Source organism: Balaenoptera physalus, assembly GCF_965194825.1.
Source record: "Balaenoptera physalus genome assembly, chromosome: 19".
NCBI classification, from domain to species: domain Eukaryota; kingdom Metazoa; phylum Chordata; class Mammalia; order Artiodactyla; family Balaenopteridae; genus Balaenoptera; species Balaenoptera physalus.
Window position 1 is genome coordinate 782,506 of NC_138900.1, and position 13,751 is coordinate 796,256.

The following is a 13,751-nucleotide window of genomic DNA, read 5'->3' on the forward strand; positions in this document are numbered from 1 at the left end:
ATGAGAATTCCATTTCTTCCGTATTCTACTGAATACTTGGTTTATCAGTCGTGTTAATTTTAGCCTTTTAACTGAGTTTTTAGAGTTACATCACTTTTTGTTTTGAGTTTCTGTAAGGATTCATGATGAGCGTTTTTTCAGATGTTCATTTGCTATCTGTGTATCTTTGTTAAAATATTTGCTCAAATCTTTTTCTTTATTGACCTTTGGCTATTTTGCTTTAACAAATAGGACAGTGAAACAATAAAGATGTATGTTGGAATTTCACTCATTTTTTAATATTTTTAATATTATTTTTAAAAGTGATTTTGCTTTATGGAGTAACTTTACTGGCAGAATTTTCTCACTTGAAAAACATCTGCAGTATTCACAATGCAATGGATACTTAGACATACCATTTTAAATTTAATATACATTTTAAACATATTCTTTATATTCTTAAGTTCAGTCACTGAAGAATACAATAAAGCCTTGCTTTATAGTGCTTACACATTTTTCTGGTTTGTATCACCGTGGAAGTTGGGTTGGAGCAGATGGGGACAAGATTTATTTTTCTCTGTCTATCTATCTATCTATCTATCTATCTATCTATCTATCTATCTATCTATCTATCGTTGCGTTGGGTCTTTGTTGCTGCTCACGGGCTTTCTCTAGTTACAAGAGTGGGGACTACTCTTCATTGTGGTGCGTGGGCTTCTCATTGTGGTGGTTTCTTTTTGTTGTGGAGCACAGGCTCTAGGCTCATGGGCTTCAGTAGTTGTGGCTCACAGGCTCTAGAGCGCAGGCTCAGTGGTTGTGGTGCACGGGCTTTGTTGCTCCGTGGCATGTAGGATCTTCCCAGACCAGGGCTCGAACCTGTGTCCCCTGCATTGGCAGGTGGATTCTTAATCACTGCGCCACCAGGGAAGTCCCAGGGACAAGATTTCATCAGGATGGACTGGTCTTTCCTTTGAGTCCCAAAGCCTGGCTGGGGTGGGGTGGGGGGGATGAAGAGATCAGTGGTCAGACTCCACAAGTCCTCATCCAGGCTGCTGGGTTTAAACTCTGTATCCCTGACCAGTGCAAGGACCCACAGGCAAACACTCCTCCCGAGGCCTGTTTCCTCCTATGTAAGGTGGGGATTAGGAGCTGACCTGCCTCTGGTCCACTGAAAGATGTGAAGAGGGGAGCTGTCCATCCCTATGCAGCTCCCTTTGTGGGTGACATTCTGGTGCCAGCCACCTTTAGCTCCCCCTGATGTCCTCAGATCCCTCTAGCTCCAGACCCCTCTATCCCCAGGAGCATGTCAGAAATAAATGGGGCGTCTCACAACCCACGATCTGGATCAGCCCCCACGGACTTACATGCATCGAGGAGGGGAGGTGGCTGCTGGGTACTGAGGTCTCCGCGTGGATTCCCCAGTGGGAAATAATCTGGACAACTTGCTAAAGCTCCTTGAGCCTCAGTTTGCTGACTTGGACATAGAGGTGTTAACTTTGGCCCCTGGGAGGATCAATGAAAGTAACGAAACACTGAGCACTTAACACCTGAATTCCAGGGTTTGTATTTTGAGCTTGTATGTGACGTGTTTATTTAAAATTTTAATAGAAAATATTTTCATAAGTTTCCTTTTCACAATTCTCTTATTGTACTTAACTCTAACTTATTGGTATTTTTATTGTATTAGTAACATTCTCATTTTGTTCCATTTTATAGAGTGCCGTGTAATTTAATATAAATGCCATGTAAATATACTGTGAAATTTTACTCAATCCATATGTGTATCATTGTTATAGCATATTTCTCCTGAATCCATTTACTCTGTGAGATTGAGAACACACTCATTAATTGATGGATTATCACAGAAATAGTTTGATTCTTTTTCAAGTGTACGGAGAGATCTCTTACTTCTGTTTGCCCTAACTGATAAATTAATTCTCTTCAGAACTTCTTTAAACATATTTCATTTATTATGCTGAAATGCAAAATGACCAATTCTATTAGAGTATGTTATTTCACTTTTTAAAAAAATTAATTTATTTATTTGGTTGCCTTGGGGCTTTGTTGCTGCGCGTGGGCTTTTCTCTAGTTGTGGCGATCAGGGGCTACTCTTCGTCACAGTGTGCGCGGGCTTCTCATTGCAGTGGCCTCTCTTGTTGCAGAGCACAGGCTGTAGGCGCGCAGGCTTCAGTAGTTGTGGTGCACGGGCTTAGTTGCTCCGCGGCACGTGGGATCTTCCCGGACCAGGGCTCGAACCCGTATCTCCTCTATTGGCAGGGGGATTCTTAACCCCTGCGCCACCAGGGAAGTCCCCCAGAAAGTCTTTTCACGTAAGTTTTTTTATTCATTAGTCTTTTTTCCTTCCCCTGGAACTCAATGCAAGTTTTGTTTATTTAAAATAGTTTATTTAACATGATGTAAACAACAGATAACTACTTAGAAAATATTCTTATTTCAATGAATATTCATTTGAATGTACTGGAAAGGTTGCAAGTAAGTTTTGTTTTGTTTTGTTTTTTTCTTCCCTATTAAAAAGTGGGGCAGGGATTTACATTGTTACTTTTGTAATGTGGTCCCTGTCTCCATGTTAATGATGTTATAAGGAGAACATCACATACAAATGAAGTAAACAGTAAATTAGTTTTTGGGTTTTTTTAAATCAGTCATCAATTTTATACACATCAGTGTATACATGTCAATCCCAATCGCCCAATTCAGCACACCACCATCCCCACCCCACCACGGTTTTCCCCCCTTGGTGTCCATACGTTTGTTCTCTACATCTGTGTCTCAACTTCTGCCCTGCAAACCGGTTCATCTGTAGCATTTTTCTAGGTTCCACATACATGCGTTAATATACGATATTTGTTTTTCTCTTTCTGACTTACTTCACTCTGTATGACAGTCTCTAGATCCATCCATTTCTCAACAAATAACTCAATTTCATTCCTTTTTATGGCTGAGTAATATTCCATTGTATATATGTACCACATCTTCTTTATCCATTCGTCTGTCGATGTGCATTTAGGTTGCTTCCATGACTTGGCTATTGTAAATAGTGCTGCAATGAACATTGGGGTGCATGGGTCTTTTTGAATTATGGTTTTCTCTGGGTATATGCCCAGTAGTGGGATTGCTGGATCATATGGTAATTCTATTTTTAGTTTTTTAAGGAACCTCCATATTGTTCTCCATAGTGGCTGTATCAATTTACATTCCCACCAACAGTGCAAGAGGGTTCCCTTTTCTCCACACCCTCTCCAGCATTTATCGTTTGTAGATTTTCTGATGATGCCCATTCTAACTGGTGTGAGGTGATACCTCATTGTAGTTTTGATTTGCATTTCTCTAATAATTAGTGATGTTGAGCAGCTTTTCATGTGCTTCTTGGCCATCTGTATGTCTTCTTTGGAGAAATGTCTATTTAGGTCTTCTGCCCATTTTTGGATTGGGTTGTTTGTTTCTTTAATATTGAACTGAATGAGCTGTTTATATATTTTGGAGATTAATCCTTTGTCCGTTGATTCATTTGCAAATATTTTCTCCCATTCTGAGGGTTGTCTTTTCATCTTGTTTATGGTTTCCTTTGCTGTGCAAAAGTTTTGAAGTTTCATTAGGTCCCATTTATTTATTTTTGTTTTTATTTCCATTACTCTAGGAGGTGGATCAAAAAAGATCTTGCTGTGATTTATGTCAAAGAGTGTTCTTCCTGTGTTTTCCTCTAAGAATTTTATACTGTCCGGTCTTACATTTAGGTCTCGAATCCATTTTGAGTTTATTTTTGTGTATGGTGTTAGGGAGTATTCTAATTTCATTCTTCTACCTGTAGCTGTCCAGTTTTCCCAGCACCACCTATTCAAGAGACTGTCTTTTCTCCATTGTATATCTTTGCCTCCTTTGTCATAGATTAGTTGACCATAGGTGCGTGGGTTTATCTCTGGGCTTTCTATCTTGTTCCATTGATCTATGTTTCTGTTTTTGTGCCAATACCATATTGTCTTGATTACTGTAGCTTTGTAGTATAGTCTGAAGTCAGGGAGTCTGATTCCTCCAGCTCCATTTTTTTGCCTCAAGACTGCTTTGGCTATTCGGGGTCTTTTGTGTCTCCATACAAATTTTAAGATGATTTGTTCTAGCTCCGAAAAAAATGCCATTGGTAATTTGATAGGGATTGCATTGAATCTGTAGATTGCTTTGGGTAGTATACTCATTTTCACAATGTTGATTCTTCCAATCCAAGAACATGGTATATCTCTCCACCTGTTGGTATCATCTTTAACTTCTTTCATCAGTGTCTTATAGTTTTCTGCATACAGGTCTTTCATCTCCCTAGGTAGGTTTATTCCTAGGTATTTTATTCTTTTTGTTGCAGTGGTAAATGGGAGTGTTTCCATAATTTTCAGATTTTTCATCATTAGTGTATAGGAATGCAAGAGATTTCTGTGCATTAATTTTGTATCCTGCAACTTTACCAAATTCATTGATTAGCTCTAGTAGTTTTCTGGTGGCATTTTTAGGATTCTCTATGTGTAGTATCATGTCATCTGCAAACAGTGACAGTTTTACTTTTTCTTTTCCAATTTGTATTCCTTTTATTTTTTTTTCTTCTCTGATTGCTGTGGCTAGGACTTCCAAAACTATGTTGAATAATAGTGGTGAGGGTGGACATCCTTGTCTCTTTCCTGATCTTAGAGGAAATGCTTTCAGATTTTCACCATTGAGAATGATGTTTGCTGTGGGTTTGTTGTATATGGCCTTTATTATGTTGAGGTAGGTTCCCTCTATGCCCACTTTCTGGAGAGCTTTTTTTTTTTAATCATAAATGGGTGTTGAATTTTGTCAAAAGCTTTTCCTGCATCTATTGAGATGATCATATGGTTTTTATTCTTCAATTTGTTAATATGGTGTATCACATTGATTGATTTCCATATATTGAATATTGAAGAATCCTTGCATCCCTGGGATAAATCCCACTTGATCGTGGTGTATGATCCTTTTAATGTGTTGTTGGATTCTGTTTGCTAGTATTTTGTTGAGGATTTTTGCATCTATATTCATCAGTGATATTGGTCTGTAATTTTCTTTTTTTGTAGTGTCTTTGTCTGGTTTTGGTATCAGGGTGATGGTGGCCTCATAGGATGAGTTTGGGAGTGTTCCTTCCTCTGCAATTTTTTGGAAGAGTTTGAGAAGGATGGGTGTTAGCTCTTCTCTAAATGTTTGACAGAATTCACCTGTGAAGCCATCTGGTCCTGGACTTTTGTTTGTTGGAAGATTTTTAATCACAGTTTCAATTTCATTACTTGTGATTGGTCTGTTCATATTTTCTGTTTCTTCCTGGTTCAGTCTTGGAAGGTTATACCTTTCTAAGAATTTGTCCATTTCTTCCAGGTTGTCCATTTTATTGGCATAGAGTTGCTTGTAGTAGTCTCTTAGGATCCTTTGTATTTCTGTGGTGTCTGTTGTAACTTCTCCTTTTTCATTTCTAATTTTATTGATTTGAGTCCTCTCCCTCTTTTTCTTGATGAGTCTGGCTAATGGCTTATCAATTTTGTTTATCTTCTCTAAGAACCAGCTTTTAGTTTTATTGATCTTTGCTATTGTTTTCTTTGTTTCTATTTCATTTATTTCTGCACTGATCTTTATGATTTCTTTCCTTCTGCTAACTTTGGGTTTTGTTTGTTCTTCTTTCTCTAGTTCCTTTAGGTGTAAGGTTAGATTGTTTACTTGAGATTCTTCTTGTTTCTTTAGGTAGGCTTGTATTGCTATAAACTTCCCTCTTAGAACTGCTTTTGCTGCATCCCATAGGTTTTGGGTCGTCGTGTTTTCATTGTCATTTGTCTCTAGGTATTTTTTGATTTCCTCTTTGATTTCTTCAGTGATCTCTTGGTTATTTAGTAACGTATTGTTTAGCCTCCATGTGTTTGTGCTTTTCACGTTTTTTTCCCTGTAATTCATTTCTAATCTCATAGCGTTGTGGTCAGAAAAGATGCTTGATATGATTTCAATTTTCTTAAATTTACTGAGGCTTGATTTGTGACCCAAGATGTGATCTATCCTGGAGAATGTTCCGTGTACACTTGAGAAGAAAGTGTAATCTGCTGTTTTTGGATGTAATGTCCTATAAATATCTAATTAAATCTATCTGGTCTATTGTATCATTTAAAGCTTCTGTTTCCTTATTTATTTTCATTTTGTATGATCTGTCCATTGGTGTAAGTGAGGTGTTAAAGTCCCCCACTATTATTGTGTTACTGTCAATTTCCTCTTTTATAGCTGTTAGCAGTTGCCTTATGTATTGAAGTGCTCCTATGTTGGGTGCATATATATTTATAATTGTTATATCTTCTTCTTGGATTGATCATTATGTAGTGTCCTTCCTTGTCTCTTGTAACATTCTTTATTTTAAAGTCTATTTTATCTGATATGAGTATAGCTACTCCAGCTTTCTTTTGATTTCCATTTGCATGGAATATCATTTTCCATCCCTTCACTTTCAGTCTGTATGTGTCCCTAGGTCTGAAGTGGGTCTCTTGTAGACAGCATATATATGGGTCTTGTTTTTGTATCCATTCAGCAAGCCTGTGTCTTTTGGTTGGAACATTTAATCCATTCACGTTTAAGGTAATTATCAATATGTATGTTCCTATGACCATTTTCTTAATTGTTTTGTGTTTGTTTTTGTAGGTCCTTTTCTTCTCTTGTGTTTCCCACTTGGCAAAGTTCCTTTAGCATTTGTTGTAGAGCTGGTTTGGTGGTGCTGAATTCTCTTAGCTTTTGCTTGTCTGTAAAGCTTTTGATTTCTCCATCAAATCTAAATGAGATCTTTGCCGGGTAGAGTAATCTTGGTTGTAGGTTCTTCCCTTTCATCACTTTAAGTATATCATGCCACTCCCTGCTGTCTTGTAGAGTTTCTGCTTAGAAATCAGCTGTTAACCTTATGGGAGTTCCCTTGTATATTATTTGTCATTTTTCCCTTGCTGCTTTCAATAATTTTTCTTTGTCTTTAATTTTTGCCAATTTGATTACTATGTGTCTCGGTGTGTTTCTCCTTGGGTTTATCCTGTATGGGACTCTCTGTGCTTCCTGGACTTGGGTTTGTATTTCCTTTCCCATGTTAGGGAAGTTTTTGACTATAATCTCTTCAAATATTTTCTCTGGTCCTTTCTCTCTCTCTTCTCCTTCTGGGACCCCTATAATGCAAATGTTGTTGCGTTTAATGTTGTCCCAGAGGTCTCTTAGGCTGTCTTCATTTCTTTTCATTCTTTTTTCTTCAGTCTGTTCCACAGCAGTGAATTCCACCATTCTGTCTTCCAGGTCACTTATCCATTCTTCTGCCTCAGTTGTTCTGCTATTGATTCCTTCTAGTGTATTTTTCATTTCAGTTATTGTATTGGTCATCTCTGTGTGTTCTTTAATTCTTCTAGGTCTTTGTTAAACATTTCTTGCATCTTCTCGATCTTTGCCTCCATTCTTATTCTGAGGTCCTGGATCATCTTCACTATCATTATTCTGAATTCTTTTTCTGGAAGGTTGCCTATCTCCACTTCATTTAGTTGTTTTTCTGGGGTTTTATGTTGTTCCTTCATCTGGTATATAGCCCTCTGCCTTTTCATCTTTTCTATCTTTCTGTGAATGTGGTTTTTGTTCCACAGGCTGCAGGATTGTAGTTTTTCTTGCTTCTGCTGTCTGCCCTCTGGTGGTTGAGGCTATCTAAGAGGCTTGATGGGAGGCTCTGGTGGTGGGTAGAGCTGACTGTTGCTGTGGTGGTGAGAGCTCAGTTGCAAGTAAGTTTTTAAGAAATCCTGCTCAGTGAAATGTGGCTGATAAAAGTATGTGATAAAGTAATAAATATATAATTCTATAAGTATTCTATAGTCAGAATGTTTTGGAAACATTTAAAATTATCAGTCCTCTTTAATTCTGGCTGGTTATAGGTAGATTTTGAAATCAAAATGAAATTTTCACAAATTAGATTATTGTATAGTAATTGGATAGTTTTCACAAAAATTGCCTGTTGCAAAATGTTGCCCAATGTTTTTATGGTTTTATGGATACTGAAAATATAGACAATTTTTTTTACATTATACATGTAATTTTTGTCATTTAAATTTTTAGTTGTTACTATATTTTGCCGCAGCAGTGAAATCCCAGAATCCTAACCACTAGGCCACCAGAGAACTCCCCACTTGAATTTTTATTTACAAAAATCAAAAGTATATTTTGTGGCCTTAAATAGGTGCTTAGCTTGTAATGACTTGCACACTTCAGTTTATTAAAAAAGAAAAATCTTTTTTTTACATTTTTAATTTTAATTTTTTAATTGAAGTATAGTTGCTGTACAGTATTATATAAGTTACAGGTGTACAATATAGTGATTCATAAGTTTTAAAGGTTATACTCCATTTATAGTTATAAAATATTGTCTATATTCCCCGTGTTGTTCAATATATCCTCGTAGTTTATTTTATACCTAATAGTTTGTACCTCTTACTCCTCTACCCCTCTATTGCCCCTTCCCCCTTCTGTCTCCCTTCTGGTAACCATTAGTTCTCTATATTTGTGAGCCTGTTTCTTTTTTGTTATATTCACTAGTTTGTTGTATTTTTTATATTCCACATATAAGTGATATCATACAGTATTTGTCTTTCTCTGTCTGACTTACTTCACTTTGTATGATAATCTCTAGGTCCATCCATGTTGCTGCAAATGTCAAATTTCCTTCTTTATGGCTAAGTAGTATCCCATCATACATTGCATTGGCCAAAAAGTTCGTTCGGGTTTTTGTGTACGATGCTATGGAAAAACCCAAATGAACTTTTTGGCCAACACAATATATACCACATCTTTTAAAACCATTCATCTATTGATGGGCATTTAGGTTGCCTCCATATCTTGGCCATTGTAAATTATGCTGCTGTGAACATTGGGATGCATGTATCTTTTTGAATTAGTGTTTTTGGTATTTTTGGATATATACCCCGGAGTGCAATTGCTGGGTCATGTGCTCATTCTGTTTTTAGTTTTTTAAACCTCCATACTGTTTTCCACAATGGCTGCACGGATTTACATTGCCACCAACAGTGTATGAGGGTTCCCCTTTTTCCACACCCTCTCCAGCATTTATTATTTTAAGACTTTTTGTGTTTTTCTTTTGCCGTGCTGTGCGGCTTGTGGGATCTCAGTTTCCCGACGAGGGATTGAACCCGGGCCATGGCAGTGAAGCCCAGAATCCTAACCACTAGACCACCAGGGAACTCCCTATTTGTAGACTTTTTGATGATAGCCATTCTGACCTGTCAGCCTTTCTCTGTACACTTAACCCTCATTTGAAGCCCAGCCCCAGTGTCCCTTCACTTCAGGTCAAGTTGCTCTATCAGAGAGCCGCTGTGCCCATGAACTAATCTGCCAGCCTAGCTGAAACACCCCAGGCACCACCAAGGCTCACAACAAAATCCTAGTGATTCTGTAGAGCAGTGAATAAACAGCAGGCTTCAATGTCATCTTGCCTCAGTTACAACTGTCTCCACACCCATCTCATGTGCACACATTCCTCAGCATCCTTGGCCACCTGACAAATTAGCCTCTCTCCCACACCAGTGCTTATGATGCCCCCCACCTTCACTCAGGTACCCAAGCTCTCTATGCACTTGTGGCACCCACCCTCCTCTTTCTGATTTGCTATTGGCATTACCATCATATTCAGGATTCCTCCTACTAATATCAACAAAAGGTCCCCCTTGTCCACAAACCATCCACCACATTTTGTACATGTGTCCATCCAGAAGCCCTTCCCTTAGTTCCAGACCTGTGTGTCCAGCTGCCTGCTAAATAACTCCACTCTTTTGTTCTATGAAATATCTCATACCCTCAACTTGGCCAAAAAGGAAACTGCTGATATCCCCAATGAGAATTATTTCCACTATAGAACACCCAACACAGCTGATGGAGCTTCCATCCTTCCACCTCCCAACACGAAAAATCTTGGTGTCATACCTGACTCCTACTTTACTTTCTCTCAACATCACAATCCGAAAAACCAGGCTGTCCCGTTTTAGAAATTTATTTATTTATTTTTGGCTGCATTGGATCCTTGTTACTGCATGTGGGCTTTCTCTAGTTGTGGTGGGCAGGGGCTACTCTTTGTTTTGGTGCTCAGGCTTCTCATTGCGGTGGCTTCTCTTGTTGCGGAGCACAGGCTCTAGGTGCGTGGGCTTCAGTAGTTGTGGCACTTGGGCTCAGTAGTTGTAGCTCACGGGCTCTAGATCACAGGCTTAGTAGTTGTGGTGCATGGGCTTAGTTGCTCCATGGCATGTTGGATCTTCCCGGACCAGGGCTCGAACCCGTGTCCCCTGCATTGGCAGGTGGATTCTTAACCACCACGCCACCAGGGAAGTCTGGCTGTCCTGTTTTAAAAAACTGATTCAAAAATTCATTAACTTCTCCCACCTCCACAACCACGACAATGGCCCACACTGACAGCACTCAGCCCAATGTCTTGGAGGTGAAACCAACTGGAACCCTGGATGTGGGATTTCCACCAGGCAGATTCCTGGGGGCAGTACCCATCCAGCACAGTTGCAGGGATAGGACCACTACTCCAGTGGGTCTGGAAGGCAGAGCATTGAGCCAAAAATGATTATTTATGAGCCATAAGATCTCATGATGTTTGCCTTGCTAGGTTTTGGACTTGTTTAGGACCCCTCACTCCTTTATTTCCCATTTCCCCCATTTGTAATGGAAATGTCTATCCTATGCCTGTCCCACTATTACATTTTGGAAGCATGGAGCTTTTGGTTTCACACCTGGAGAGCAGTTTTGCCTCAGGATTGATTATACTTTGGGTCTCATTCATATCTGACTTAGATGATATGTAGATGAGTCTTTGAACTTTCTAATATCACACTAAAACTTACTATAAAGTTACACACTTTTTCTTTCATGTTTCCTTTCTGTGTTCATTGAAGAGTGTAAGCTGCATGAAAACAGAGGTTTTTGTCTGTCATGGTTCTCATGCACCTGAAACAGTGCCTGACACTGAGTATTTTGTTCAATGAAAATTTATTAGAACCGTGAATAAACATGGCACCCGAAATTCTTGTTCACTTTTACTGGTCTGACTACTCTTAACATCCACTCCAATTCTTTCTCCAAGCCGGTATTAATGTTTTCAAGAATAAAAGCCCTACCAAAAGTTCTCTGAAGTATTAACTGTCTTCAACATCATCTACTATTTCCCCAGAGCGATATCTGCCCCTGTCTTTGAATAACTACATAAATATTAATAACTTTCCAACACCTGCATTTCAAAACTGTTTTTCTGATATTATCTCATTTCCCCATGAAGAACTCTACCTGCAATCACTGGAAAATGATAATCACTTACCAGCAAGGACACGAGATCATAAGCTTAAGACACCCTCCTTTATATGAGTGTTCAGATACTCCCTTCCACACGTGCTGTGACTTTGAAAGTTGTAGCTATTGGCCCATACTACAATGACATTAGTTAAGTTGCTCTCCATTTGAGATAGATGTCTGTACACTAAAAGGAATTGAGTTTATGTTAGGAAATGGAATAAGATATTATATGGATGAAAGTGTTTCTTAATGGGTAGGACACAATCACCGACTCTATAGGCAAGAGAGAAGCTTTGTGTGGAACCGGAGGTAAAACTCCTGCTTGTCCACCTAATTTAGAATATCCATCTTCTTTCTTCACAGTCATGGCACTGTACGGACTGATTTCTCTTGCTCATAGCCTATCATGATACAACTCAGAAAACTGACTATGGCTTCAGATACATGCATTTGAAGAACAGTTATATAATGTGTCCAGCTACGCGCTGAGTCATGTCTGAACGACTCTATAATAATATGGCCATTTAGATCTGTACATTTGAGAGCATCTCAAATAATATTTTTACTTTCTGGGAGCTGACTGAGCATCACGAAGTCTGACATTTTGTCACTTTGCTGCACTTAACAACGAACAGAGCCCCTCCCTTCCTTGAGGTAGAATGATTGCTTTCCAGCATCCCTCCCGGTGCCGCGTGGCAAAAGTTCTGGTCGGTCAGAAAGGAGAACCCCCTTTGCGGCGGCTTCTAAAGCCCTGCGAACTACATTACCCGGAAGATCCTGCACCGAGGTGAGCCAAGGCACACCAGGATAAATGCATTTCCGGGAGAATTCTTCACGTCGGGGCGGGACATCCGGCCTCCTCCTCGTGGCGGCCATTTTAACTGCGCTGGGTCTGTTCTCGCTACGGGGCACCGGGGTGACGGGACTGAAAAAAATGCGAGAGGAGGCACTGTCCGCGCGCCACAGAGGCGGGTCTGAGGTTCGGCGACACCGCCCGGAGTGCCCCGCGTCAGGCCCGGGAGACGGACCGCCGTGTCCGCGTCCCACCTCCTCTCTCGACGCTCACGGCCCCGTTCCGCCCACGGACTGCTATGGCGTCTGCGGCGGCGGCGCTGAGGGACCCGCCTCAGGTAGACGCTCGGCCTCCGGGCCCTCACCGCCCTCACCCCACCGGACACTAAAGCCCCGAGTGCGGGGCGCCTGCTCATGTGCCCGCAGCCCAGGCTGTGTCCAGGACTGTGAGGCGGTCCTGGGTGGGGCCCTGTTTCTGACAGTGTGATGGCGCGTGGGAGAGGGTGGCATGCGGAGGGACCGGCAGGTGCAAAATCTTGGAGGTCGGGCTGAGGCGGGAGGATTCGGGAAACCTGGGGTCCATCTGATGTCTGCAGGAAACAGAGTGAGCCGGAGTGGCACCTGGACCGGCAGAGAGGTTGTTCCTTTTTCTGAGGGACCTGGAGGCCGTGGAGGTTAGTGGACAGAAGAGGGATACATTATGTGTTAGGGTTTTAAAAGTTATCAAAATGCTGCTCAGAGAGGGAACAGACTGGAATGTGGGTAACGAAGACATTGAGACAGAGAGAAGTAGAGCCTTTGTCCAAGGTCAGAGATCTGGGAAGAGGCAGCTCTAAGATTGAAACCCAGACGTTAGTAAGTTACCCGAGGTCCAGGTTCCAGGGTTGGGTGGGAATACAGGGGAGTCCTGCGCACATGGAGCCCAGCCATGGTTGCCTTCCACTTCCCACGTGTTCTGAACGTTGCAAAAGCACTTAGGGATCCTACACAAGGCAGGAGAGGGTGTCCCAGTCCCTCACTGGTAGTGACACCACCCATAGGGTGGCTGGGTATTGTGTCTTGAGAGTCTTCCCTTGATATAGTCTCAGCTCTTAGCTCTGCGGGCCCTGAGGATATTCTCAAGCTGTGGATCCTGTGTGCAGGACAAGGGTAACATACAGGTGTTCACTTTCCTGACAACCTGTGTAAACTGTTGGAACCTGTACGGAAGGTTATCCCAGGAGCAGATACTAGCATGTGCAAATACTTGGAGGTGTGACTGAGTTGGGAACAGGGTACAGCAGGTCTTCATTCTTTCGGTTAGGAACAAAGAGCAGGGGACCTGGTAATTAGGCCTATGATGTGGCTGTCTGAGAAGTTGGGCATCATTTATGGAAGTAATGAGAGGTTTGAATAAGAGGAAGTGTTGGTACTAACCAGGGTTCAGTAGGCTCCATTTGGCTGGAGAGAAGAGAAAAGACTATGGAGTTAAGGAAGGAGGCAGTGAGCCCAGGAAGAGGTTACTGTTGTAATCCAGGTGAGTGTTGAAGGAACAGAACTGTGGCCATGAAGGTAGGAGACAAGTTTGGATTCTACGTACATTTTTTAAAAAGAGCCAAGTAGATTTTTGGATGTTGTAGGTA

At 40.9% G+C, this 13,751-nt stretch overlaps 1 protein-coding gene and 1 long non-coding RNA gene across 6 annotated transcripts in view; both read left to right on the forward strand.

Annotated features, from left to right (window-relative positions):
- Window positions 1–13,751, forward strand: part of LOC309648358 — a 263,978-nt gene that overhangs the window by 53,917 nt on the left and 196,310 nt on the right. The gene's annotated exons all lie outside the window — the stretch shown is intronic.
- The window catches only part of LOC309648123 (uncharacterized protein), a 67,475-nt gene continuing 60,613 nt past the window's right edge, over window positions 6,890–13,751 (forward strand). For 3 of the 5 annotated variants that reach the window (XM_082436295.1, XM_082436296.1, XM_082436297.1), the window contains exon 1: window positions 6,890–12,467. The gene's annotated coding sequence lies outside the window, so the exon portion shown is untranslated. Of the gene's footprint in view, window positions 12,468–12,726; window positions 12,804–13,751 lie in introns of those variants that run through there. The other 2 variants (XM_082436298.1, XM_082436294.1) reach the window with 2 other exon arrangements.